The sequence below is a fragment of the Lissotriton vulgaris genome, chromosome 12 (genome assembly GCF_964263255.1).
Source record: "Lissotriton vulgaris chromosome 12, aLisVul1.2, whole genome shotgun sequence".
Lineage (NCBI taxonomy): Eukaryota > Metazoa > Chordata > Amphibia > Caudata > Salamandridae > Lissotriton > Lissotriton vulgaris.
This window is the reverse complement of record NC_141700.1, coordinates 201,906,499-201,931,171: the sequence shown is the minus strand read 5'-3', so window position 1 is coordinate 201,931,171 and position 24,673 is coordinate 201,906,499. Positions and strand designations below refer to the sequence as shown.

General features: G+C 39.8%; 1 protein-coding gene across 1 annotated transcript in view; it reads left to right on the top strand.

Moving 5' to 3' along the window:
- CDH8 (cadherin 8) overlaps positions 1 to 24,673 on the top strand; it is an 812,369-nt gene that overhangs the window by 697,316 nt on the left and 90,380 nt on the right. The window lies entirely within an intron of this gene.

The window sequence follows — 24,673 nt, the reverse complement described above, 5'->3', positions numbered from 1 at the left end:
AGCTGGTTCGTTGGTTTCATAATAATCATCATTACCTGACTGTATTTTGGTCATACTGGTGATAATAGTTGGCGTATGTTATGTACAGTAAATGTGAAAATTAATAAACATGGCTTTTAGTAGACACAAATAAAGACATGCCGGTCATATGGCTTAACTGATGAATGTAATATGATAATTCAGTGGCAAACATGATTAAGGCACATACAGTTCTCAAGGAATGTGAAGAGATTGTATGGATAATAAAAAAAAACAAAGGCATCTCCATATTCTTGTATTTTTCATGTTGATTAATTCTGTTATTTTTAAATGAGAATAATCAAATTGACTTTTTTTTCAAATTATGCCAATATCAGTGCCTCAAATCATTCGACTTGTATTGTAGCCTTGCATATGACTTGGGGCCAGATGTACAAACATTGGGAATACCGATTTCCTAAATGCGATTCTCTCTGAATGACAATTAGGAAATTAGTATTCCTAATGTAAGAAACTCAATGACTTTCATTTAGGGATTCCTTGTGGGTCGCAAATCAACCTACTTCATGAATAATAATGAGGTAGGTCACTGGTTGCGATCCATCAGGAATCACAGCCATCACAGGGATGGTGGCCTGTTGAGGCCAGCCAACCACCATATCTGCAATTGCTTTTTAATTAAAGTAATGTTTGTCAGGCCTTTTTCCTTAAAGACAAATGAGATGCATTTAAAAAGAAAAACATGAAACCTTGAAATCGTATTTTTTAGAAGTAGGAAATGGTCTCTGCTCTTAAAAATGTTTATATTTACATTCTCAAAGGGAAGTGGTCCTTTGGGGACCCCTTTCTCTTTGTGAATGGGTTACCATCAGTTTTAAGCAGTTGAGAAACTATTACTTTTTTTTTACCAACAGTAATACATACCTTCACATTTTGGGATTTGGAAGGGACACCCTAAACACACTCCTACCAAATACTAAATGGAAATACAAAATGTGATTCAATAACAAGTTACTGAATGGCATTTTGCATTTTGTACATTTGAAAAATCTTTTTTGGAGTTGCAAATTGCCTGATTCTGCAAATCGGGCAATTTGCTGCTTGAAAACTGCTTTGTACATCTGGTCCTTAGATCATTGCAGCTCACAAGACAGAGAATCTAAGCTTTGTTCATAAAGACAGGCTGCAAGTTCCAGTCAGCCAGTATGAAAATAATATGGTTAAATGGTCCAAAAAACTAAGATGCCGCTGATATTTAGCAAAAAAGAATGAACTGAATTATTACTGAACAAGCACGAGTAGTAAAGAGCTGAATTTTGATACCCAAAACATTAAAGCTGCCGGAAATTATAAAAATCCTTGACCTAGAAAAATAAAAGACAAACGTTATCATCATGAGTGTTTTCACAATAGTTTTCCCAATAGTAGCAAGGCAAATGGTTGGCAGTGTTATCAAAGAAAGGAGAATGCTGAATACTGTGCACACAGTAACTAAAACCACTCAAGCGAGTGTCTGTAACCGGGTGTAGTTCCCAAAAAGATTGCACCTTTAAAAAATGCAGCAATGTGTTTCATCTCGAGAGATTAAGCTGGTAAAATGCTTATGAGTGGCACTTCTGAATTTAAGAACTTTGTATATTTAAAGGTAACCTCAAGTCTTATAGCAGTCATTCGGCTTACCTATTGACAATATAATATATTTAAAACATCATTATACTAGAACACCCAATTGCATATGATGCTGTGTACCCAGAGGTTGCTTATAAACACGAAACTAAAGTGCATATGGGAATATGTCCTAGTGTAACTTGTCAGCTTACCCAAGATGCAAACCTTCTGAAAGATAATAACAGATATTCATGAACAGCCCATGTTGCCCCTAGGATTTCTCCTATGTGTAGACACACCCCACAGAAAACTCACAACAAGAAATTATGTTCTTAAATTAAGCTGTGCATCTTTGCTAAAAATTCTAAAACATGTTTAAACATATAATCATGTTCTGCCTACTATAATTAATGGCATTGCATGAATAATAAAATTAGAGAAATGATGTAGCTCATAACAATTTAGGTTGTTCCTTGTCTTTAGCAATGCTTGAAGCAGTGTGCCATAATCTACTTTGTAATGTGTTTACCTTGTTATATGAAAACATTGTATGTAAATGTAATTTATAATGCTATATTTGCATAGCAGATTACCTCTATTAAAGGACCTTCATTGTACTGCTGCTTTGTTTGACTGATGAGGCAGACCTAATTCTGTGGCTAGGCATATTGGTGTCACAGAATCTTAATGAAAGTTACAGATCTCAGCAGTGGTACTTACAAAAATAACATAAACACTTTTGAAAGAATGATGCTGTGATTCCATAGGGAGGGTGGTATGCAGTACGGAATGGGCTTGACTGAGATTAATTGGCAGGCTGGTGGCCTGTGATTGCTTGCGGTACAGGATTTACTTGGTCCCATTGATACACATCAAAAAAGGTCTTACAACAAAGTTCTAAAGTCTCTGGCAAAAGCTTAGAAGGTAATCAAGTGTATCAATATGCATTGTATTTCCTTAATCAAACCAAGAGAACCAGCACAATGGATTGAGTCTTAGAAAATGGAGTAGTCACTCAAGGGTTTTAAAGAGGTGAAACAATGCCATGATTACTGAGTTGAACTGTGGGTCATTGTCCTATATGGCTGGGTCCACCAAGCAATCCATTCCAAACAGTGGATTTAAAAATGCTCAAATACCTCTTCAGTGGCAGTTTCTCTGCATTCAGAAATTATATTAATGTTTGTAAAAGATACGTATTCCTAGAAATTTGAAATTGGATTAAACGTTTAACCTAATTTGTTTACACTTCGGAGTTGAACTTAATGAAACAAAAGGTCTAAGTATTGGGCCTAGTTTTGGAAACAGTAGAGAAGTGTGCAAACACATTGGATGGATAGCACAGAAAAAAAAACTAGGAAATCTTGATACAGTTTTATACTTACCCAATGCTTTAATCGGAAAATCTGAGTTTTCTACATTTAGCCAGGTGATTATTTTTATATTTTTCATCAATTACCTGTTTTAGATGCTTATGTTGCATATTTGTTGTCAATTTGTTTCTATAGCAATTTGACTATTTTCCCAAAAACAAATATTTTATTAGAGTTTTGAAAATTGTTATGATTTTAAACCTTAATTAAAACTTAACAGAGCAATGTTTTAACAAATCCAATATGTTAGCTCGCAGCTGAAAGAATACCCATGCCACTTTTGGGAAAACCAATGCATTAAGTTATCCCTTTAAATAGAGGTACAAAAGGCACACATAGCAGAGAACACATTACTATCATTAGTATAAGGGTGCCTTTTTTAAATACAAAAGAATATAAATTGAGATAACTGCTAGGTTTATATTGATGTTATTCTGAAAAATATTTTCATCTTCTTTTGATGGAGCAATTTTGAGATTACAATTTTTAAGAAATTCCGAAAAAAGATATTTTAGGCCTGTGCCCAAAATCCTGTCCTGTCTTGAAAATATACTGCATTTTGGTTATCTGTGTTACAGCGTAAATATCTAGCTGTCAAACTTTCTTCCACATTTTGAGGGACCCTAGGTGAGGGGGGACACCTTATTGCTAATATTTGTCCCTGTTTCCTTAGACCTTTCAGTCTTCATTTTTCAGGTATTGCCATGGCCAAGGCAATGTCTTCATCACTGTTGATTTCCTCTCCTCAGCGTGACGTAAAGTGATTTCCCATAGAATTAATATCAAATCCATGACTATATTTGTATATTATTCTGTAGTAAACATGCTTGTTAAATTTCAACATTTAACAACTACTTATATGAAACCAAATTTGTAGAAGGAGTCTATGACTGATTATAAAGCTTGAACAAGATGAAATCTGACATGTTCCGATCAGGTGAAATTGAGAAAAAGAAATAACAATACATTTTGATTATCAAAATATCTGAATTTAAAAACAGGCATTTTCGTAGATACCTGATGGAAGGATGAAAGCAAGTGTCATTCTGACCAGTCAGATGTATTAGAAAATATACATCTAAAAAATATTTCTCTTTGCCATCACTTTTGGATTATTGTTATGATATAGGTAGTAGCTTAGGTCACTTCAATTCAGATATTAAACTGGCAATAAGAAACAATTTGTAAACATATTCATATCTCGGGATACAAGATGTGGGTGCCTGATACAGTTCCTGTTTTTTGCCTAGTTTATAGAGTCATTGCTAACAAACTTAAAAATAATGAATTGTCGCAATGTTATCCTAAAAGTGGGGCTTAAATTAAACTGTACACCCATAAAATGGTTTTATTCAACATCACCTCAAAAGAGAAAGGAGAAAGGGCACAAAGAAGATGCTAGCCTACCTGCCTCAACGCAGACTTTGTCAACACAATTTGTCCCTCTAGAATACCACAAAATTGGTAGAGAGTAAAATAATGGTACCCAATTAGGACACAATGTTTAGCAATACCAATCACACAATTGTGTTAGAAGCAAGGGGCTGAAATACAATGTATGAGCCAACTGGTGCAATCAATCTCAAAAGCTTACACAATTAGAGCACTATAGCACACACTTCATCATTTGAATAGAAGAAATTAAAATTAAAAATTAGAGAAACCAGAGAACGGTGTTTCGGAAAAATATATATACACTTTGTGCATTTATTCAAAAGAAAACATTTTATCACAGACCAAGTTCTGATATTAATAGCGTGTTCCAGATAATTCCTGGTATGCTGTGTACCGGTTTTAATATTCGGTCTGGAACTGTTAATGGTTCTACATACGTTGTGATAGTCTCTTATATTTGTTTCTAGATAGGTCTTGCTCTGGTAGTAGGAGCCACCGATATTGGGCTTCAGTTATGCCAATTTTAAAATGACTGGCATCTAAATGTAATCACGAGCTTTTCAATGGGCTTGTGTCTTTGTATTGGATATTCATATCTTGGTGGGGATTATCCTATCACTGGTGCTTAAAATTCGGCCTCCCTGCTCCTACTCCATTCAGCGCGTCCTCGGGTCTGATAAAAAGGGAAAGACCCGAGGACGCGCTGAATGGAGTAGGAGCAGGGAGGCCGAATTTTAAGCACCAGTGATAGGATAATCCCCACCACCATCAGAACTTGGTCCTGAAGAAGGTTCACTATTGTTAACCTGTAACCGAAATGCCGCGTCGACCCATGTTCTTTTGACCTTTTGCACTTTTTAACCTATGTTTACTTCATGTGATTTTTAATGTTTTAATGAAATGTTCAATATACTTTATGTATATTTTTTAAAAATGAGTTGTTATCACTGTGATAAAATGTTTTCTTTTGAATAAATGCACAAAGTGTATATATATTTTTCCGAAACACCGTTCTCTGGTTTCTCTAATTTTTAATTTTAATTTCTTCTATTCAAATGATGAAGTGTGTGCTATAGTGCTCTAATTGTGTAAGCTTTTGAGATTGATTGCACCAGTTGGCTCATACATTGTATTTCAGCCCCTTGCTTCTAACACAATTGTGTGATTGGTATTGCTAAACATTGTGTCCTAATTGGGTACCATTATTTTACTCTCTACCAATTTTGTGGTATTCTAGAGGGACAAATTGTGTTGACAACATATCTCCCCTGTCCCTAAGACGACAGATAAGGGGGCCTCCTTTGTATTTCTTATGTCAACGCAGACTTTGGTCATTGATTTAGATGAGAATGCATATAATGATTAGGATAATCAAAGACATTGCAGTACATTGAGTTCCCTTTCCTGAACAAAAATCAAAAGCTGTTTCACAATTGGAATTCTCTTTTTTGTAGTAGAATTGGAAACATGTTTTTTTACAATGGAGGTGCTCTGCCAGTGTATTTTCCTGTTCCCTGTTTTCCTTGTCATCTAAGCAAAAATGTTTTTTGCATTCCGTATGCTGGTCTTCATTGCTTTATTTGGCCGTAAAAAGAGCAAGGTGTGCAAAAAACATTCCACGTACTCATTGTTGAAGATGGGCCTTGCCTGAACTAGGAATTTAGTATGTTATAATCATTAGAGCTAGTTTAAAAGTTACAGACCAGGAAAGCATCATGGGTACACAGGCTTATATTACTTAATCTGTGACATATTGACACAATCATAAAAAATACTTGATTATATTTGGACATCCAGAATATGTTGAGGTTTTGTATGATATTGGTATTGATTCAGAATTTTTGATTGGTGAGTAAATTAACAGTGAACATACTGTGGTGACATAAATTTAAAAGAAACTGTTGAATCTACAGCATCAATCAAAAATCTAAGAGGGTGGGAAATTCGGATTATTCATGGTAATTAACACTTTGGGGTCATTAGGATGACGGGCGGACTTAGTCCGCCCGCCATCCTATCGGATAATGGGATCGCCCGCCATAAGGGCGGGGGTCCCGTTGGGGGCATTAGGATGTGCCCGCCACAGTGTCGGGCACATCCTGCATTTTTAACATTGTGGCGGGGGGTGCTCTCAGCACCGCCCGCCACAAGGCAAAAAATGCATGTATGCATTTGCAAACACAAAGCAGCAAGCAGCGCGCGGTGCCTGCTTTATTGCGTATGGAAATGCAGGGGGGTACCACAGGTACCCCCATGTGCACCCCCCACCTCGTCTTCACCATGGGGGCCTGCAGGGGCCCCCTAAGTGAAGACCGCCTGCCTTTCCGTGACGGCATATGTTTTGGCCCATGCTAATATGGCTGGTGGTGTCTAATAGACACCACCACCATAATAAACGGTCTTTCTGTCTGCCCCGGTCCCCCCACCATAGTAATAAGGCGTTGGGGAAATGGGTCGCAGGCAGGTGAGGATGTCTGGCTGACCACCACCGTCCGCATGGCGGTGGCGATCCGCCAGATATCCTATTGGGCCCCTTTGTGTTAGATGGCCAAGTGACGGAAAAAAGCTGATCTTTCAATTGCATAACTTCATTGTTGGGTGCATGTTCATCAAATTATATTTGGAAGGCAGGGCTATATAAGGAGATCAGAAAGGTGAAACTGTCCACAGTTTATGGGAGCTGAAAAACTACCCAGAATGTTGTTTGAGGAACAGTTATGGGGTTTAGAGTGGAGTACTGAAACCTGAGAAGAATTAACTGATATATATTTAAAATGCATAATGTAGTGTTTGGAAATACTTGCACATGAGATGTGTAGACCTTAAGAAAATAAAAACAGTGGAGCAAATGTGATGTACTGGACAGAGTTGCCCACTTTGGAGTTGAGAAGCTAGATTCTAGTCTCAGTGTTGTCTCAACATCCTGTGATACTAGGCAAATCATTTAACCACCCTGTGCCTACAAAGATTAATGTGTCCCTGTATAATGCAACTGGTGCTCATGTAAAGCAATCCCATACCTTCAGGTCATGTTTGCGCTACATAAAACTGCACAAAAAAATCTCAGAATCACTGAATGCATTATTGTGATATCCACTGTGTAACACCATGTACTCTGCATTTATCTCACTAGTGCACCACATGTACCATCATGTGATTCTTTTGTCGAAATGGAGTGCACTGATATTCTTTATGTGCTGCACTAAGTACACCATGGAGAAACCGACCAACAGTGATCTGGTTGTTCTTGCAATCCTGCCATTTTCTGGGTTGTGCAATCTTGGCAACACTTGCCATTTAAATAGTGTACTAAAAATAAGTCTTATTTATTTGACACATTTTATTTTGTGGTGACTGATTTTGTATAACACTAAATTTCCAAACATTATGTAGGAATTCAGTACTTCAATGCCCAGCAGGTGCTACAGACAGCTTTAAGCCCACAAGGCTGAGGTTTCTGTTTAGAATTGATGTATGAGTGACTTGATATAGAAAAATAAATGCTACTGAAATGTGTATCCACTGTGTCACTAGCGTTTAGGTGTGAGACAAATGTGATAGGCATAAAGCCACTCCTACCTTTTGGAACTGCAAAGATAATTTGAGATGTGGGTCAGTTCACCATAATATACAAAGAAGCAAACTTAAGTTGCATCGAAAATAAGCAGGAAATGCCCTCTACTCACCTGCACCATGAATGTAATTTGGGAGTAGTTGGAGCACTGCTGTGGCCGTCAGCTTGCTTCCTGCCACTCCTGGCACTTGCTTTGTGAGACCTGACCTCAGAGAGGGCAACACGTTTGCCTCCTGTGAGACCAGGGGTCACAAAGTAAGTACCAGTAGTAGCAAGGAGCAAGTTAGAGGTTACAGATGTGACCCCTGACAACCCCCAAAATGACATCCATGATCTGCAAACACTTTGGGCACTGGTTGCTTTCTTGCTAACATAATTTTTAAAGTCATAGAAATGTGGTTAAAATGCCTTAAAGCAATAATGTCAGGACACAAGCACAATATGCAGACAAAATAAATGCATGAATTCAAAATGTATAAATCTGTGAGGAGAAATGGAGTGGTTCTAAAGAAAGTGGCGGAAAAGAGACATTTTAAGTTTGCAAAGGTGTCTAAAGGATTAGATGTAAATTCTGACTCATCTGCTACATACAGTTTGGATAGTATGCTTTAAATTTCTACTGACAACATTTTTGTTTTTCTTTTGTATTGGTCAACAGAAACTGTGTTTGGGTAGAACAAATGCTTCACAGACCAAACTCCTCCATCTCATCTCAGCAACACACCACTACTCTAATTTTCTTAACTAATTCACAGTGTCTTCACTCATCCTGATTTCCTTTGGCTTTCTTCTCTAAAGGGGAAGAAAGGGAGTGGAGGCTGTGACTTACTAGTTTGTGTTGAAATAATTTGTGATACACATGATAATAATGAATGCTACAAAGGCAATGCTAGTTCACTAGGACCTGTGTAGTCTTCTTGCTATAGAGGTTGTGAATGCCTCTTAAAACTTTTTCGTGCCCAGTTTTGATGTTCTTACACCTGAAAATAATTTCAAGGATAGATTTTAGATTTGTCTGAATAAAAACTGGTTTTTAAGAGGACCGAATTTGAATATTTTCACTTTAATTGATTGTAGAAAATCCACTTTTTCTGCTTGGCCACCCCAAATTTGTTCACCTTTTGTTGTATGCCATATTTGAACTGGTTCTAGAACTCTGTACACCTTACTACCTGCTCACCAGTATCTAAGTGCCTGTAATCTCTCTTTTAGCTAGGTTGAATTGGCATACTCCTAATTGGTGTATTTAGATTGCCCATGAGTCCATAATATATGGTGCAAAATATACCTAGGACCTAAAAGTTAAATAGCACTAATGGACTGCAACCCCCATTGTGCCATCTATTACAGCAGCAATGAAAACATGGCTTCCTGCCTGCCATTCTAACCTGAATATACAAGTTTAAAACCTGCAGTGCGACCTGTCAAATCATTTTCACAGGTCAAAGCCTCCCTTTGAAACAAGTGACTCCAAGGAATGGTTATAGTATTTATAAGTAGGACGTGTAGAAATGTAATATTAACATGTTTTTACAGTGACAAACACCCAAAGGCAATTTTTCACTGTGGCTGGCGTAACTGTCCTACATAGAAAACCTAAGTGGAGAATAAAAAGAACTAATAGTACAACTCAGAAATGGGTCTACCTCCCAATGATTAGCATTTGAATAGGTGTGAAAAGTTGTGAAATGCCTTCCGAAGCAAACAGAAGGCTGACCTGAATTGACAGACATGTCTCCTCGGACCTCCCAAAATATGCAGGGTGAGGCTGTGAGCCTTCTCCTATAGCACAGTGTCAAATCCTGTTTGTTATGTCTGCTGAGCCACATATTACACTAGGGTACACTTAAAAAGAAGGGAACAGGATTCCAAGCCCATTCTTGTATATCCACTGTCTTGTTGTTTAAAAAGCCTGCCTTGTTCTGCCAGACTCGTCTCTTGCTTTAGTGTGGGAACAGTGGCTGCTCCAAACTGCATTTTAGTTTTAGATGTAGGAGGACACTAGGATTACAATAGCACACTCCTCACAATCACCTCCAATCCTCAGAGCTCAAGTTTAGTATGGCTGAAGTCTTTCAGCATCTTGAAAATGCCCAAAGTAGGGAGGTTAAGATTGACTTCTGGAACTTTTATTCCTTTGGTTAGTTCAGTCATTTCACCCACTAGCTAGTGCCAGACATAAATGTGGCACCTCCAGGCACCCGCTTTAGAACAGTCCTAGACCTAAGCAAAAAAACAGACGAGGATTGTACCTGCTGTCTGTGAGCTGAGAGGAGGCCTGAAGAACGGGGCTGTTCCCCCTTGTACCCAGGGTAAGGACATGGACTACAAGGGTGATAAGACTGACCTCCTTCAAAAATACAACAAGTTACAAAAGGTATTTTCTGCAACTGCCCAGCTGACCTGAGGAAATTGCACCAGGAATGCACCCTGCTCTTGGCCTCTGCCTGTCACCCTGTGAGTCTCTAAGTGCCATGCTTGTGGTCATGTGTGGCTTTAGAAATGCACTCCTGTGGTGGATTGGAACTTAAAGGTCTACATCATAAGGTAAAATCTTTGACCATGATGAACCTGATTGATGTACCCAACCTGTGCTCTGCCGTGGTCCACTTCAAACTGCGCCTAGGGCCTGGTCTACCATGACCTTTGCCTATCACTGGTGCTTTGTCATTTTTGGGCATACTTCTACTTAAAACTTTCAAAAATCATATCACTCGTTCCCCTTTTGAATTGTCATCTACTTTTCTAATTGGGTTGGGATTTTTATTGTCTTGCCTCTTGACTTTATTACTGTTTTGGTACTGCATAAATACTTTACACAAAGCCCTAAGTCAGCCTGCCTGCTCTGTGCCATAGCTACCGAAGGGTTAAGCTCAGGTTAAAATAATTACTTTGAAGGTTCACCGTAAAAAGGGTTGTGATTGTTCTTTCAGGTGGTTAGTCACACAACACAAAAACTAATTCACTTTTTTACACTGATCATCTGAAAACTAAAGCTGTCAGGTCATCATGGGTAATAGTTTTGTTGTTACAAGATGGTGATCAGTGTCATTAAATTTTGATTGAGCCCAAATTGCCTTCAAGTTAGTAGCAGTGATGTGTTTGAAAGAAACTTTTGAGAAAATGTGAGTTTCATTTTTTAACAATTCGTCTGACCTGTAAGTGAAGACTGTGCTACACTGAGGCAATATTTGCCTTTGCCCTTAACATTCTCAGTTTAAACAGTTTTAGTCAAGGTGCCAGACCAAGCACCTTTATACTAGGTTAATCCAAATTCTGTTGCAAAGGCATATTGTGGGCTTACACAGAATAGACAGGGGCTTCTATTCTGCCCATTGCTTACCGTTGGTTGGATTAACTGTCACTCATTTGTCTAATGCATATCAATGGTTTTTGCAACCCAGATTGTCAGTCTTGAGTCAGCACCTTTTACCCTGGATCATAGTCTCTTTACCATCTCTCTGGCTGGTTTCTGCTTACCTTAAGGGATCTGCTTATTTTCTTACTGATTAAACATCTAAGAGTTCATGTGTTCTTGGGCACTCATTTGCCTGATTCTTATTCAAGGACTTTTTGTGACCCAGCTTGTCAGTCTTTTGTTTGTACCTCCCATGGAGCATAGCCTCCTTGTCATCTCTCTGATTGGCAAGCTTCTGTGCTGCCACTGCTCACCTTAGGGATCTTCTTTTTTCTTCTTGTGTAAACATCTATGAGAATGCATGTGCTTTTGATCTGTCTTCCTCCTGTGTATTTCTCCCCCTTTTTTGCTCTCTGTCTTCATGTGGTTCTTTGACTTCACCTGCACTCATGTTTCTCTATTTCATCCATTTGCTTTTTCCTTCCCCATGTGCCACATTGTTCTCTTTCACTGGTGTGCTCTTACTTGTGTTGCTTCACCCTGACCCCCTTTTATTTATCTAAAAAAAGTAAAAGTTTTAAAAGAGCACTTTGGGTCCCGAAGCCAGACACTGAGCTACACCATGAGCAGGTTTGTTATAAAATAAAATAGTCCCTTCAGCCTTTGTCTGTTCCCTCCTTTCTCTGACTCATCCCGTCTTTCTGATTACTATGAGCTCCAAATCATCCTTCTCAAACTTCCTCTTCTTTTTAACCAATTCACCCAACTAAAAGGAACACACAACTGCTACTTACAAAAACAACTTACTGTTTCCCCATTTCTAATCCATTCCTATCATTCTATCCCGACTCCGAACTCTACTAGACACAGAAGAAATCAAGAGCACAACACTAATACATCTAATGCACAAGTAAAAAAAGAAAACAATTATTACTAATTTACTAACTATTAAGCTCAAAATTTAGATTCTGGAGTAGCGTGCTTCTCACCGCAAAATGCGTTCACACGTCATCAGGCATAGTAAGCACCTTATAAACATAATTACATATCCTATTATGATTGTAATATGGCATATATGTTCTTTATCTTCTGCCTCGATCTGCGTCACTTGTAATGTTTATCTATGTGCAGGTATCACTCTGTTCTCTTTGCTGTATGTATAAGCCTGTTTGGAACACCATGGCATCATGGACACCATATTCCTGCCAAGTCAATCTCTCTGCAATTTATTGAAGTGGACAAGGATCACCACTTATAGAATGTATTTTGTTGTTACATAAGAGGATTTGCTTACAATGACTTGGAGAGATGTATTACCCTGTGGACCAGAGAGAACAATGCTACTATTTTGTGTGCTGCACTGACAGCGAACACTACTTTGATGGTGGAGATTGTTTTTCACTTGAGCACTTATAACTCTCATTTACAACTTTTCTGCCACAAATAACCATTCAGACAATGCCCAATGAAGGATACAGATCCATAGCCTCATTGGGATTGTGCCTGCGTTGAAATGTCTAGATGGGAGTAATGATAGGGACGGTGCAACACTGAGATTGGTACAGAGAAAAAGGGTGTTTTAATGAAGAAGATAGATACCTCTAAAATGTCATCGAACTCATTCACAAGTCTTTACTTATCAAGGGCAACTGCATGCCAAAAAACCGCACCTAGTAATACTCAATCTCTATAAGACTCACTGTTTTCAGCACTCTGCTGTCCTGAATGCCCAATTGTGTCTACCATGTTCTGCTGGTCTTCCCATAATGCTGTTAGGCCATTTGCCTGATGCTGTTACCTAGCAATACCATCTGTTCTATTATATGTATGCTTATTATTGAGACAACGCTTCTTGTATCAAACGCCTGGTACTGTTTCAACACAATGCATTTCTACTAGCTTCAGAATACACTGCAGGTCTACCTCATTCCTTATGTACAATGCAGCAGTTGTGACTGTCTTGCTCTTACAGACCTGGCACCCTGACAGTGTTGTGATTTTGTAACACATGCTTGATCTATGATTATTATTTATTTTCTAAACAATATCCTTTTCAGCCCCTTGCTGCTGTGCCAGACCTTAAATTCTGTACCAACATCCCGATTTACGAAGCACTTCCTTCTCTTTATCAAGAAAAATGTTAATCAATGTCCAAAGCTTGCGACTTAAAACACAAATTTATTGCAAACGGTTCACTAGGCAATCACACTTAAACGTGCTAGGCGGAATTCGCTAAGACACTGTCATATTAAAGTTTACAGAGCAAAATAATTGTAAATTCAGCATTCAAACTTGATCTTGATCTTTTTAATACATTTGTATTTTCAAATGAATGGTTGTTGTGCAGAAGTGTTTTCTGTTCACTTGAATAGATGTTTCAACTTCCAAAAAGACCATTGTTAGCTAATGAATAAACTTGCTATTTAGAAGGCTAGGTATGTAGTGTTATACATGGAAAAGTAGACATGAGTATGAGAATGAATTATGAGAAGTTTAGGAATGATAATACATAGTGGCAGTCTTAGAAGTTGCTGTCTGATGAATACTGTGTTCCTATGAGAAAACGGGGTGGGGGTGAACAGATTCCTATGGGCACATCTGAAGCTGATTGGTTGATAGAAGAGAGAGGAAGTAACATGAAGATTGAACATTTTTGGGTTTGTGTAAAATAGTGAATGTTCCTAGAGTAGGAAACACTCTCTTACACCATGTTTCTTACGTTATCCCCATTCCATGTTGTTTTGAAACTCTACTGAGTTTCTTGAACGTATCTTTATGGGAAGTCCAGTTTTGATCAACTATTGATTATTTAAGGGATCTTAATACGGAAGCTTTATGCTTTATGATTTCTCTCGATATCAGAGCTCTTTATGAGTCTCTGTGACTGACATCTTTTCCTTCTCATTCTTAAAGTAGGGATTTTCTTTCCTTTATGGAATGAATTTGATCCATTCAATTGCGATTTGTTGATTACTTATTAATTAATTAACATCAAATGAGTTTCTGCCTAAGATTGAGGAATTTAACTTGTGACTTTATTAAAGATGACTTACTAAACATTCTGGATAATAAAACCCTTTAAATCATTACATAACTCACATTATCATACCCGATATTGATAGAGGTTGTGATAATTTAGGCACTTTACAGCTCTGATCTTTATTAAAACAATGGCAAAGGATCCATCAACCTGAGTGGAAAAATAAGACAGCTGGGTTTAGTCGATGATAGAAAACTGAGACACCCGCTTGACACCATCCCAGCTCTAACATGCCTGTTTGCCCAATCATCTCCTGCTGCTCTAACGTGCCTTTGCTACTTAACAATCCTCTTGCTTTCTCCCCCCTTACTTTGTTACCAGTTTGGTAATTCTACACCACTCCCCTGTAGGTTATAGGACACTGTTTCAAAATGAGTCCTACTTCATAGACCCACAGATCCCCTAGCTTGTCAGCTACACACTGATTGGAGGAATGAATGACTGCAAGTCAGGTGGGGGTGATGCAGATGACTGATGAGGCATCCAAAAGGACCGAGCACATTGGTTAGCAAAATCTATTTCTAGTTCGAGTGTCAAAACTCTTTATACCAAGCATAGCTGTGGCACATTTAATCTCTTGGAATGTGGCTTAGTTAGAGGGAGTAATTTGGAAAACATATTTGAAGGTATTCCCTGTAGTTTTTCTTTTCTTACTGTGTTGTGTAACCAAACACTCTTACTTTGCTTCTTTATAAAGCAACCAGCGTTGCCTGGGGCAGAAAGGGGCTGCGGGCTGCATTATCCCAGGGCAGAACTCCCTCCCGCCCACCGCCTCCCGCCTCCCGCCTCCTGCCTCCCGCCTCCCGCCTCCCGCCTCCCGCCCTGGACTTCAGCAACACGGCGGTGCACCCGCCGACTCCCTCCCGCCCCCCGCCTCTCGCCTCCCGCCCGGACTTCAGCAACACAGGGGCTGCGGGCTGCATTATCCCAGGGCAGAACTCCCTCCCGCCCACCGCCTCCCGCCTCCCGCCTCCTGCCTCCCGCCTCCCGCCCTGGACTTCAGCAACACGGCGGTGCAGCCGCCGACTCCCTCCCCCCCGCCCCCGCAACGTACCTCTCACTGCTCCTCCGCTTCCCGCTGGCTCCTCCCCGCGCTGCCACTGCTCCTCCGGTTCTCTCATACTGGCACTGTTGTCCTCCGGCTCTTCCTGGTTCTGCTTCTCGCCGCTCCTCCCCTCACTCAGACGTTGCGCTGCTCTTCCTAGTTCTGGTGAACGCCGGCCGCTCCTCCCCTCACGCAGACGTCACGGCCGGCGCTAGTTGCAAGGGACTACTTTGTTTTTATATTTTAATTTTTTAATTTACGTTTTAATTTTATTTTATGGAGCCTATGTCCATCTACACACCCTGAGGATTACAACAATGTATTGGGTGTGTGGATTGGCACTGTGGTTCCCAAGTTTACCTTGCCAAAAGGTGCAAGTTCTCTCTTTATAATAGTAGTATAGATGGTAAAATATTTTTTGCTTGTTATTGTGAAGAAGTTAATTTTGTCTTCTAATTCATTAGACCCCCTTTCTTTGACTGTTTCTGCTAAAGACCTGTTACATGCTTTTTGAATATGCTGTGTTTTCTAATCTTGGATAAAAGGCATCCGTCATCACTGTCACCCTTGAAGACAATTGGGAATTGGTTTCCATTTGCCTTTAGTCTACTTCACTTTGAGCCACTTTTACCTTAGTATTAAAAACCATTCCCTTTGTCGTTTTCACAAGTTTTGAATTATAATGTGTTGTACATTTGGCTGGCATTCCTACCTATATTGACCACTTTGTATGCCTGCCATGAAAGGGAATAGATTAATATATCTGCCAAGGTTAAAGAGAAAGAGATGTAGCTGATCTTCAAAATAACCATCCATTTCCCTTGCTCTCTGTGATAAGTTACTAGGGCTTATTTGTTCTGATTTTGTAATTAAGGGTGTGTGTGAAATTTGCATAATTCACTTTTGCATAATTACTCAAACTTTCGTGTAAATTAGCACAAAAGTATGCATCATTACAACGAACTGTAAATCTGACATTTAACGCTATATTTTATTATGAAATGAACTCTTGCATCAATTTTTTAAATCATGGACACATTTCTCACTCAAAAAATAGTGCCAAAGACACAAGCAATGTAAATGGCTGCCATTTGCATTCTGGTCGTTTATATTAATTCCACATACAGGCAGTATATTTTAGCCACAAATGCATCATAATTTTATGTTGTGGCATACTGGTGTAATTTTGGGAATTTGTATAACACGCTTCACAAAATTCACAAAATCATAGGAATTATGCTGGTTCCATTGAAACTTTAGACACAGTTTTTAAGTACACCACTTAATTATCTAAGGAATACCTTTAAAATAACTCTAATGGTATCAAGTACCTAATGTTTCCTCAATTATGTATGGAAGAGGTTGAAAGAGGGAGATTGAAGTAAAGGGATTGGTTTCATTACTGAACAAGCCTTACTTTTAAAGTCAACAAGTAAATTTTGTCTATTTAGGGTATAATTTTGTCTAAAGGAGACTGTTTTTTCATCAGTGATCTAGGGGCAGATTTATCAGCAAGTTGTGTTGCCCTTGAACTACACAAGTGCGAAACAACTATTAAGTCAGATTTATCAAGCCAAGCAAGGCCACCTTGTGTGGCCCTGTGAGGCTGGATAAATCTAGAGTAACGCAACATGCCGCAAATCGCAGTGTTACATTTATCTGCACCATGGAGGCATTTCATGGATGAGGTACGGTGTTTCCACGCATCCACCAATGGATTTTGGTGAATTCCCAATTCTACCATTACTTGTAGACCTGGAAATGTGTTAAAATTCTGTGCATTCGGTGGTGATGTTCAACGAGGATAAATCTATTTATCTCTTTCTATGGGTATTGCATTCTGCAGCACTCATAGAAAGAGTGGAATGCCTAAGAGGATTGCTTTTGTGTAGGAAGGTGCCCCTTCCTGCACAAAAACAATCTTGTCTGCAATGCAGGCACACTTGAACCACAGCACAAGAGTGTCTGTTTTGGCGCTAGGCAGCATATTGTGCTCCAGTGCAAGGAAAGACATAAAATACACTGTATCATGTTAAATATAGCACATTCCTGCCCTTTCGCATTCACGCAGTACAGGAAGGTGGCTCCCTGCGCTGCATGAAATATTGATAAATCTGCTACTTCATGTTGAGTGGGCTGGGTATTCCTCCTTATTCTTTTGGTTTCAAGGAAGGGATTTCCTTATTTCTGTATGGCTGCAGGAAATGGTTCCTCCGATGATCAATGATAGCTGATGTTGATCTGCTTCCATAGCAGTACATGGTAGATCAAAAATTGGTGAGTCATTTTTCATTTTGAGTAAACATTAAAACACCATAAGTAATTTCCCATTATAGGAGCTAATCCACATTGAATAAATGAGGTGCAATAGTCCCAGATTAAGTATGTTTTGTTTTGGCACGGTTACAGTGTACTTCTATTTGCACATTTGTAATTCCAAAACTTCTACAAATACCCTTTAGCTACATTAACTTCAATGAGACCTATGTTTTTTTCTAGATTCTAGGACATTTTGTGCAATGTTTTTAGGGACCCTAGTCTCTCTTAATTTTTAATTATTCAGTTTAAATATGCAACATGCATGAACTACATGGATGCTTTGCTTACATTGCATGACAATGAATCTAATTTTTAAGAGGTTAGGCTTGTGTTTACTACATGTTTGCTCTGTGAACTCAGCAACAAGCTTTTATTTTACCTATTGAGAATATGAGATATTATTTTCTTTATTTTAGAACATTAACTTTTTAAAAACTAGTTTTAAATGTGCAATGGGTCACTATAAAAACAGCATAACAATCACACTCTCCTAATATTTTGATATTCTCCTTTATTGGGGGGTGGGGTTCTATCTAGGTATAAATTATTTTATGGAACACTAAGGTTTTATCTCCATAATGCTTTTTAATTAAGCTACTTGATCTAACTAGAGAAACTGGTGAAGCGTGACAGAAAAGTATAAAATAAATTGCCTTTAAATTAAATTGAGTTGGATTCAATTTATAAATGCACTATAATTTATTCTGTGTGTTTGCTGTAACACATATTGTAATTATATTTTTCTTCTGTACCAGTGTCTTCTGATTCCTTGCCAAGAAAAGAAACACTGATTGTTTTCCGAACCCTTCCTCTTTCTGTCGATTTAACATAATTGGAAGTAGAGATAAACTAGACTATTTGTACATTCTTTCATGTTTTTATTGAGGTTTGTATCAGCCACGAGTTTTGGGGACATAATAAGAGTTGTGATTCATTCAGATGTTGCTCTAATAAGGTGAAATCATGTTATTCTATTTTCTTTTATGGGATCTACTGATGCGAGTAATCAGTATCCTATTATTGATTACATATTATGAAATGTATACGCAATTGTAGGTGTTATATTTCTCACTATTCAACAAAACATGATTGCATACAATTTCATTTCATATTTGCATATGTTGAAAACCTTTGCAAATATGACCAGGACCAGTGGAGGGAGACATGGACTTTTATGCCCCAGCAAGGGAAGACAAGCACCAGGAGATAGGGAAGGGAGAAAGCAGGCACAGGGAGACATAGTAACCAGCTTGCTGGTGAGTGCACTCTTTTTGAGGCGAGAAGGTTTCGGTCAAGAATGCTACAGATGTGTAGGCTTCGCCATGAGGAGCAATATGATCTTTTAAGATGGATCATTTAAACATGCCTCCAATTGAACAATGGTATGCTTGGGGATCTGTCTCTACTTTCCAGATTTTCCTCAAGAAGGTCCAGGCCTCCAGGGGAAGAAGCATAACTTTTTATCAAATTGCCCAGTGAGGGGGCATGGTGGGGCTCTCCCCAGACTTCTATGGGGCCCGGGCAACCCATTTCCAGGGCCGTCAGATGAAAGAATAGGCCCTGCTACCTGATCCCTGAGCTCCAAACACAAGAAAGGTATCCTGGGACACCATCATCAGGAACATGAAGACACTGATGGGTCTGCAGTCTGCAACCACCCTCTTGCCTGCATTGACCATGGGCAGTAGGAAAAGAGAAGGCCAGCTCCTGCACAGATGCAGCACAATGCCAGCCAGGAGGTGAGCGAGCAGGGCTGTACTGGAGTGAGCAGCCACAGCATTCTGAATGGTTGTGAGTGTCCCTAGAGCGACCGGGCACCCAGTCTAGAAAAACATAAAAAAAGAATGAAAAGGCCCCGGCATAAGGCTACACGTGTGAATCAAGAAGCTAGAGACACTAATTCAATACTCATAATTTACGTAGGGACCAACCAGTCTTGCCATGCTGGGCTTCAATTTCTTTGTAATCGGTGACTTGTGATGCACCCAGTCAACGATTATAGAGGAAAGACATCACAATTTTACTATTATAAGTTATTACAGTCTACTTCTGACATCGAAATACAGGCTGTCAGAGCCAGCAGCCAAGGTGAAAGGTAGGCCAGGTCATTGATCATAAATAAAGCAGCTGTTTATAGCAATAAAAATTGAAAGTTGCTATTCTTTCTTCTGTTTTATTTTAATAGCTTACAACCACAAGAAGAGAGATTCTGTTTATTTTTTTCAGTCTTTAGACGGAGAGTAGTTATGATCTTTCTTCATGTTTCAACACATTCCAAGCTACTGCATTTTTTTAAAAACTGACTTGTATTGAACTGTTTCTAATATCTGTTTGCAACAAATAACTACCAGGTTTTTGATGTGTTTAATTTAGCACTAGTTGTTTTATTTTTATTCTTCTTGTTTACAAACATGCTCACTCCTTCATATAAAAGAGCTATGCACTAGGTTTTTAAGTGGTGTGTGGGAAAAGTGATAGTATGACATGTATTACATAGGATGAAGTACCCACTGGCTTACATGATAGGGATATTAAAGTCACCTCGGAGATCCATGACATTATAAAGAACTCGGCCTTCAGCACAAAATGTCAATTTGCTAACTACACAGTTGAGGAACTCAGGAATCTAATAATTTAAAAAAACAGTTGGATGTACAAATTATTTTTCATTACTGAGGATGTTATGTCTTGGATCATTGCAGAATATACGTTCTGTTCTATAATTACCTGTACATGTTCACAATTGAATCTACGGTAACATGATGGCTGTCCTCCAACCTGTTTCAAACGTTTCCAGCAAAAAACAAGCATTTGCAATGCAATAGGTCTCGCATTAGGAAAGTTTGAGCTATTGGTATTGTAAATGACACATTTTTTATTTATGTGTTGGTTTTGAAAATAGCGAAATTAATAGCTTTGTCATTTACAATGCCAATAGGTATAACTTTTGCAAATGTGACACCTATAGCATTTGTAATGCAATATGTGTTGTATTTACATGACTTACATGTATTGATATTACAAATAACAGTAGCTTTTAATTTTTTAAATAATTAATACTTAAATAAAAGTTATTGTTATTTATAATGGCAATACATTAAAGTTTTGTAAATAACTTTTGTGAAGATTATGTTCAGTGTATTTTATTGTGACGAAAATCCAAGAACAGAAGTGAAATATTAACATCTTTTTGTGACATTTGTAATAAAGCTTGAAACATTGAGAGAACATATTTGAAGCAGTTGTTGTTGAATTGTTGCAAAGATTGATGCTGTGGTGGTGCTGAGTGATCTGCATGGTAAACGTTAAATGCAGCAGGGATATTAACCATCTGTACTACCTTACAAGCAGTCACAACTTCCCCTGGACAAAACTCATGTCTCTCTCCAGGAATATGATTAATCACCAGAGTTATCTTAACATTTTAATTTATGCCTGAATATTACTGAGGCCAGGAAGGAACTCAGCAGCAAGGCAGCAGGTGCTTTTAAAACAAGAATATACCAGCAAACTGACGCCCCCATAGTGTTACATGAAACTACTAGAGAATTCTCCTCAGTAAGAGTTCACTGAGTAACTAATTCAACAGGTGCCATGACACACAGGGGCCCCCGCCCCACACACAACGTCTTCAGTTCAGCAGAACAACACCCACCACTTTTATGTCCCAGAGCCGTAGACAAAGATCATTTCCAAGCCACCCAAAAAAGTCTCCTCATGCAGCAGCTAAATTCCGCAGGGTCACCGCTAGGCAGTTTACATAGGCCGCTGGTGCGTGCAAGATCAATCAATAGGTAGCCAGGTCAACATCGTAGGCTACTCTTTAGCATGTTCAGCCTTTCCGGGTCTTCAAAAATGTGCATTTGCAGATTCTCACGGCCCCCCACACTCACTACGGCCCTGGGCCACCGAGACAGTGTCAATGCGCCAGCACTTATGGCCATTATCGCCACATCCTTGAATTTCCCAGGCTTTGTCTCGCAGGAAGGGGGGGCGGGGGGGGGGGGAGAGGGGGGCTCTGCCGAAGGACCACAACACGGAAGCCACTACATCGCGCAATATAACTAATTAAATTAATGGAGGACACTGCAGGCTGACGGACCTACTCCGGTCAGTTATTTTTGCACAACATCTTCTTTAATATATATATTACGGCACGATTACAACCACTTACTTACTTTACATGCACAAATGGCATGATTAAAGAGCTTTACGTCTATGGGCTCATTTATACGGTGGTGTGCCGCCCGGGTTGTGCGTGTGCACAACTACTTACTGCCTGATAGAAAAGAAGGCAATGAACCGGATTATTTACCGTATTATCATGGCTTTGATTTACTGGCCACTCTTGAGAGGAACTGTTAGGGAAGGAATGCAGTCGAGGATACTTCAAGGGCAGGGCCTTTATGTAACATCTTTTAACCCCGGTCGGCCTAGTATTGTGAGTGACTGAGTAAATGTGTATGTGGGTCGGCAGCAGCCTCTACTGGGCCAGGGAGGGTAGCAGGCACAGTGGAGTGAGTGCGTCATCCAGTACTGGCGTCATTGAATCTGTGGAGCTGCCACCGGAGTTATTACAGTGCCCAACACACCATCACTCGCCACAAACAAAAAATAAAGCAGCGCATGGAATGAGCTGCTTAGTACTTACAGTTATTTATACTACTGACCGGTCCGGATATAGCTAGGTAGGCCTGCGTGGTGCTGCTACTGCCTGCGTACCTGGCCTGCCCTCTCAACCTCACAACGTCCTTGGGCTGATGATGGCTGTGGCTCCTGGGATGCGGGTGTGCCTGGGCCAAAGTGGCAATAGGAAAGAAATCTGTGAGCGCCATGCTGCCTGCCCAACACAACATTTTGTTTTTGTTTTCAAAGAAAGCAGGGGCCTGGCAGGGCCTTTAACTTCAAACTCAGCCGGCCCTATCGTGATACGTCAAGTGCCTTCTACCAACTGAACCCCGGCATTATTTGGATATGCTCCCCTGTATCTTTGTGCCCTGGGCACGCTGGCACAGTCTTGGTCTCACCTTTGGCTCTGTCTTGTGGTGTAGATATTCCTGATCACGGATGGGAGACTCGAGGGTGCTCAGAAGAGTAGGTACAGCACCCATCCTTGAAGGCTGAAGGGGTGAGAGATTCCCTAATCCTTTGCTGGTCATTGGGAACCTGGTTTGGGACTATAGTCCGTTACGTTATGCCCCCAGAGAATCGGGGGTGGGGGAGGGGGAGTGTTGGTTGGAGGGGTAGCACCTGAAGCACTTCCCGAATAGCCTATATGCAGTTCCTCCCTGGCGTGGTGCTTCCAGGCATCTTTGTGAGATGAGAGTGCGCCTTCGGAATACGCAGCCGCCGGAACAGTGTCCACATATTCCGAATGCAGAAGGTGACCTTGTTATTCCTTCTGTAAGACCAAACCCATTTTTTTGTTATTTACAAGCCCAACAACGAATCCACTAAAGATCTTGGCTGGTTGTTCATGCCACTATCTGTAGTTACAAACATCGTGGTAGTTCAATGGAGATTTAGATGGACTGGAAACATTACTAAACTGTCTATGTAGAACGTTGTTGTATTTTGTTCAAGTTTCTGTGATCTAGCACATGGGTAGAGTGACTTGCAACCTGCTGCATGTGAAACACTGGTTAAGTTAAATTGATCCTATTTGTTTTTAGTCTGTAGTGGGTCTGTGCGAGGAGCCGAAGAAATAAAACGATTGTAGGAATAGCCTTTTAACTACTGTATTTCGATTAGGAGGGAAATAAATGTGTTGACATATTGATTTTTTGACAGTAGTGAGAGGAAAAGAGTTCTGTACAGGAAATGAAATGAAAACATACATTAAAATGTACTAACTTCACATTAAAAAAACGTATCTATAGGAAGACTTCAACGTGTCTCTTAAAAACGAGAAACACGCGCTAGCCTCCAGGTCCAGGGCCCGGGGAAATTTTTCTCTTTCACCTTGAGTAATGTTTTAATAGTGTTTTACAATTGCTTGTCCATTGGTCTTTCTAGGTGTGACTTTCAATGGTGCTCCCCTCTGGGACTCTTTAGGAATACGAGGTCATTACCTTGGGGTCAGGAGGTCACACATCTCCACACATCAGCACAATGAGTGGTTGCGCATCGGTATTGATTGAAGATCCGATCTATTCACCTAAGACCTGCAGTTCAACGCGCCTATCCGATAAATGCAATATATCAACAAGTTGCCGCCGGGCCGCCGCGCTGCCTGCGACGACCCGGAAGCGGTTGGGCAGCCGGCCAATCGCAGCGCGGCCCCAACCGGAAGTCCCGCCCCCATCGCGGCGCGAGAGAGAAGAGACTGTCCGAGGAGCCGTTGTGTGAATGCGAATAGCAGGCAGGGCGACGCGACGTGCGCGCTCACGAGCTGCAATCTCCAGGACAGGCTCGTCACAGTCTGATGTCCACAATATTCCCAGAAAAGCGGCAACATAAGTTGTCTCGCATAGACAGCAAAAGCTTCGCTTTTGCTTTCGTCTAGGCGAGACCTAAAAATGGCTTAGTTTTTCTTCAGTTCATTTTATATCAGTTTGAGAACATGAGAACAATGTATACTGTTTTTCACAAGCATTGCAATGTGTACAAGCCTAACTCACACATAACTACAGGACATCTATACTTCAGGAGTTTATCTACAAATGGCTCTATCAAACTTGACCACTTCAAAAGGCACTGAAGGATATAAAAACTCTGCATATTATGCAAATGTAGTGGATTTAGGTTCAGCCCCCTTTGGGTTTCTCAAGCAGATAGTTACCCATTGAAGTTTCCACGGGACCTGGATCTTTTAAGACTCATTTAATGCTGTAACTTGTGTGCACCAAACTTCTGAGTCTACGTGAGGGTTCGGGACAATAATCTTTGTGTGCAAGACAGTTGGTAAGTATCGTAAGCCCTTCCATAACTGTTAGGATCTGATTCACAAGCGTGTTTACCAGGGCTTTAAAATCACATTCAA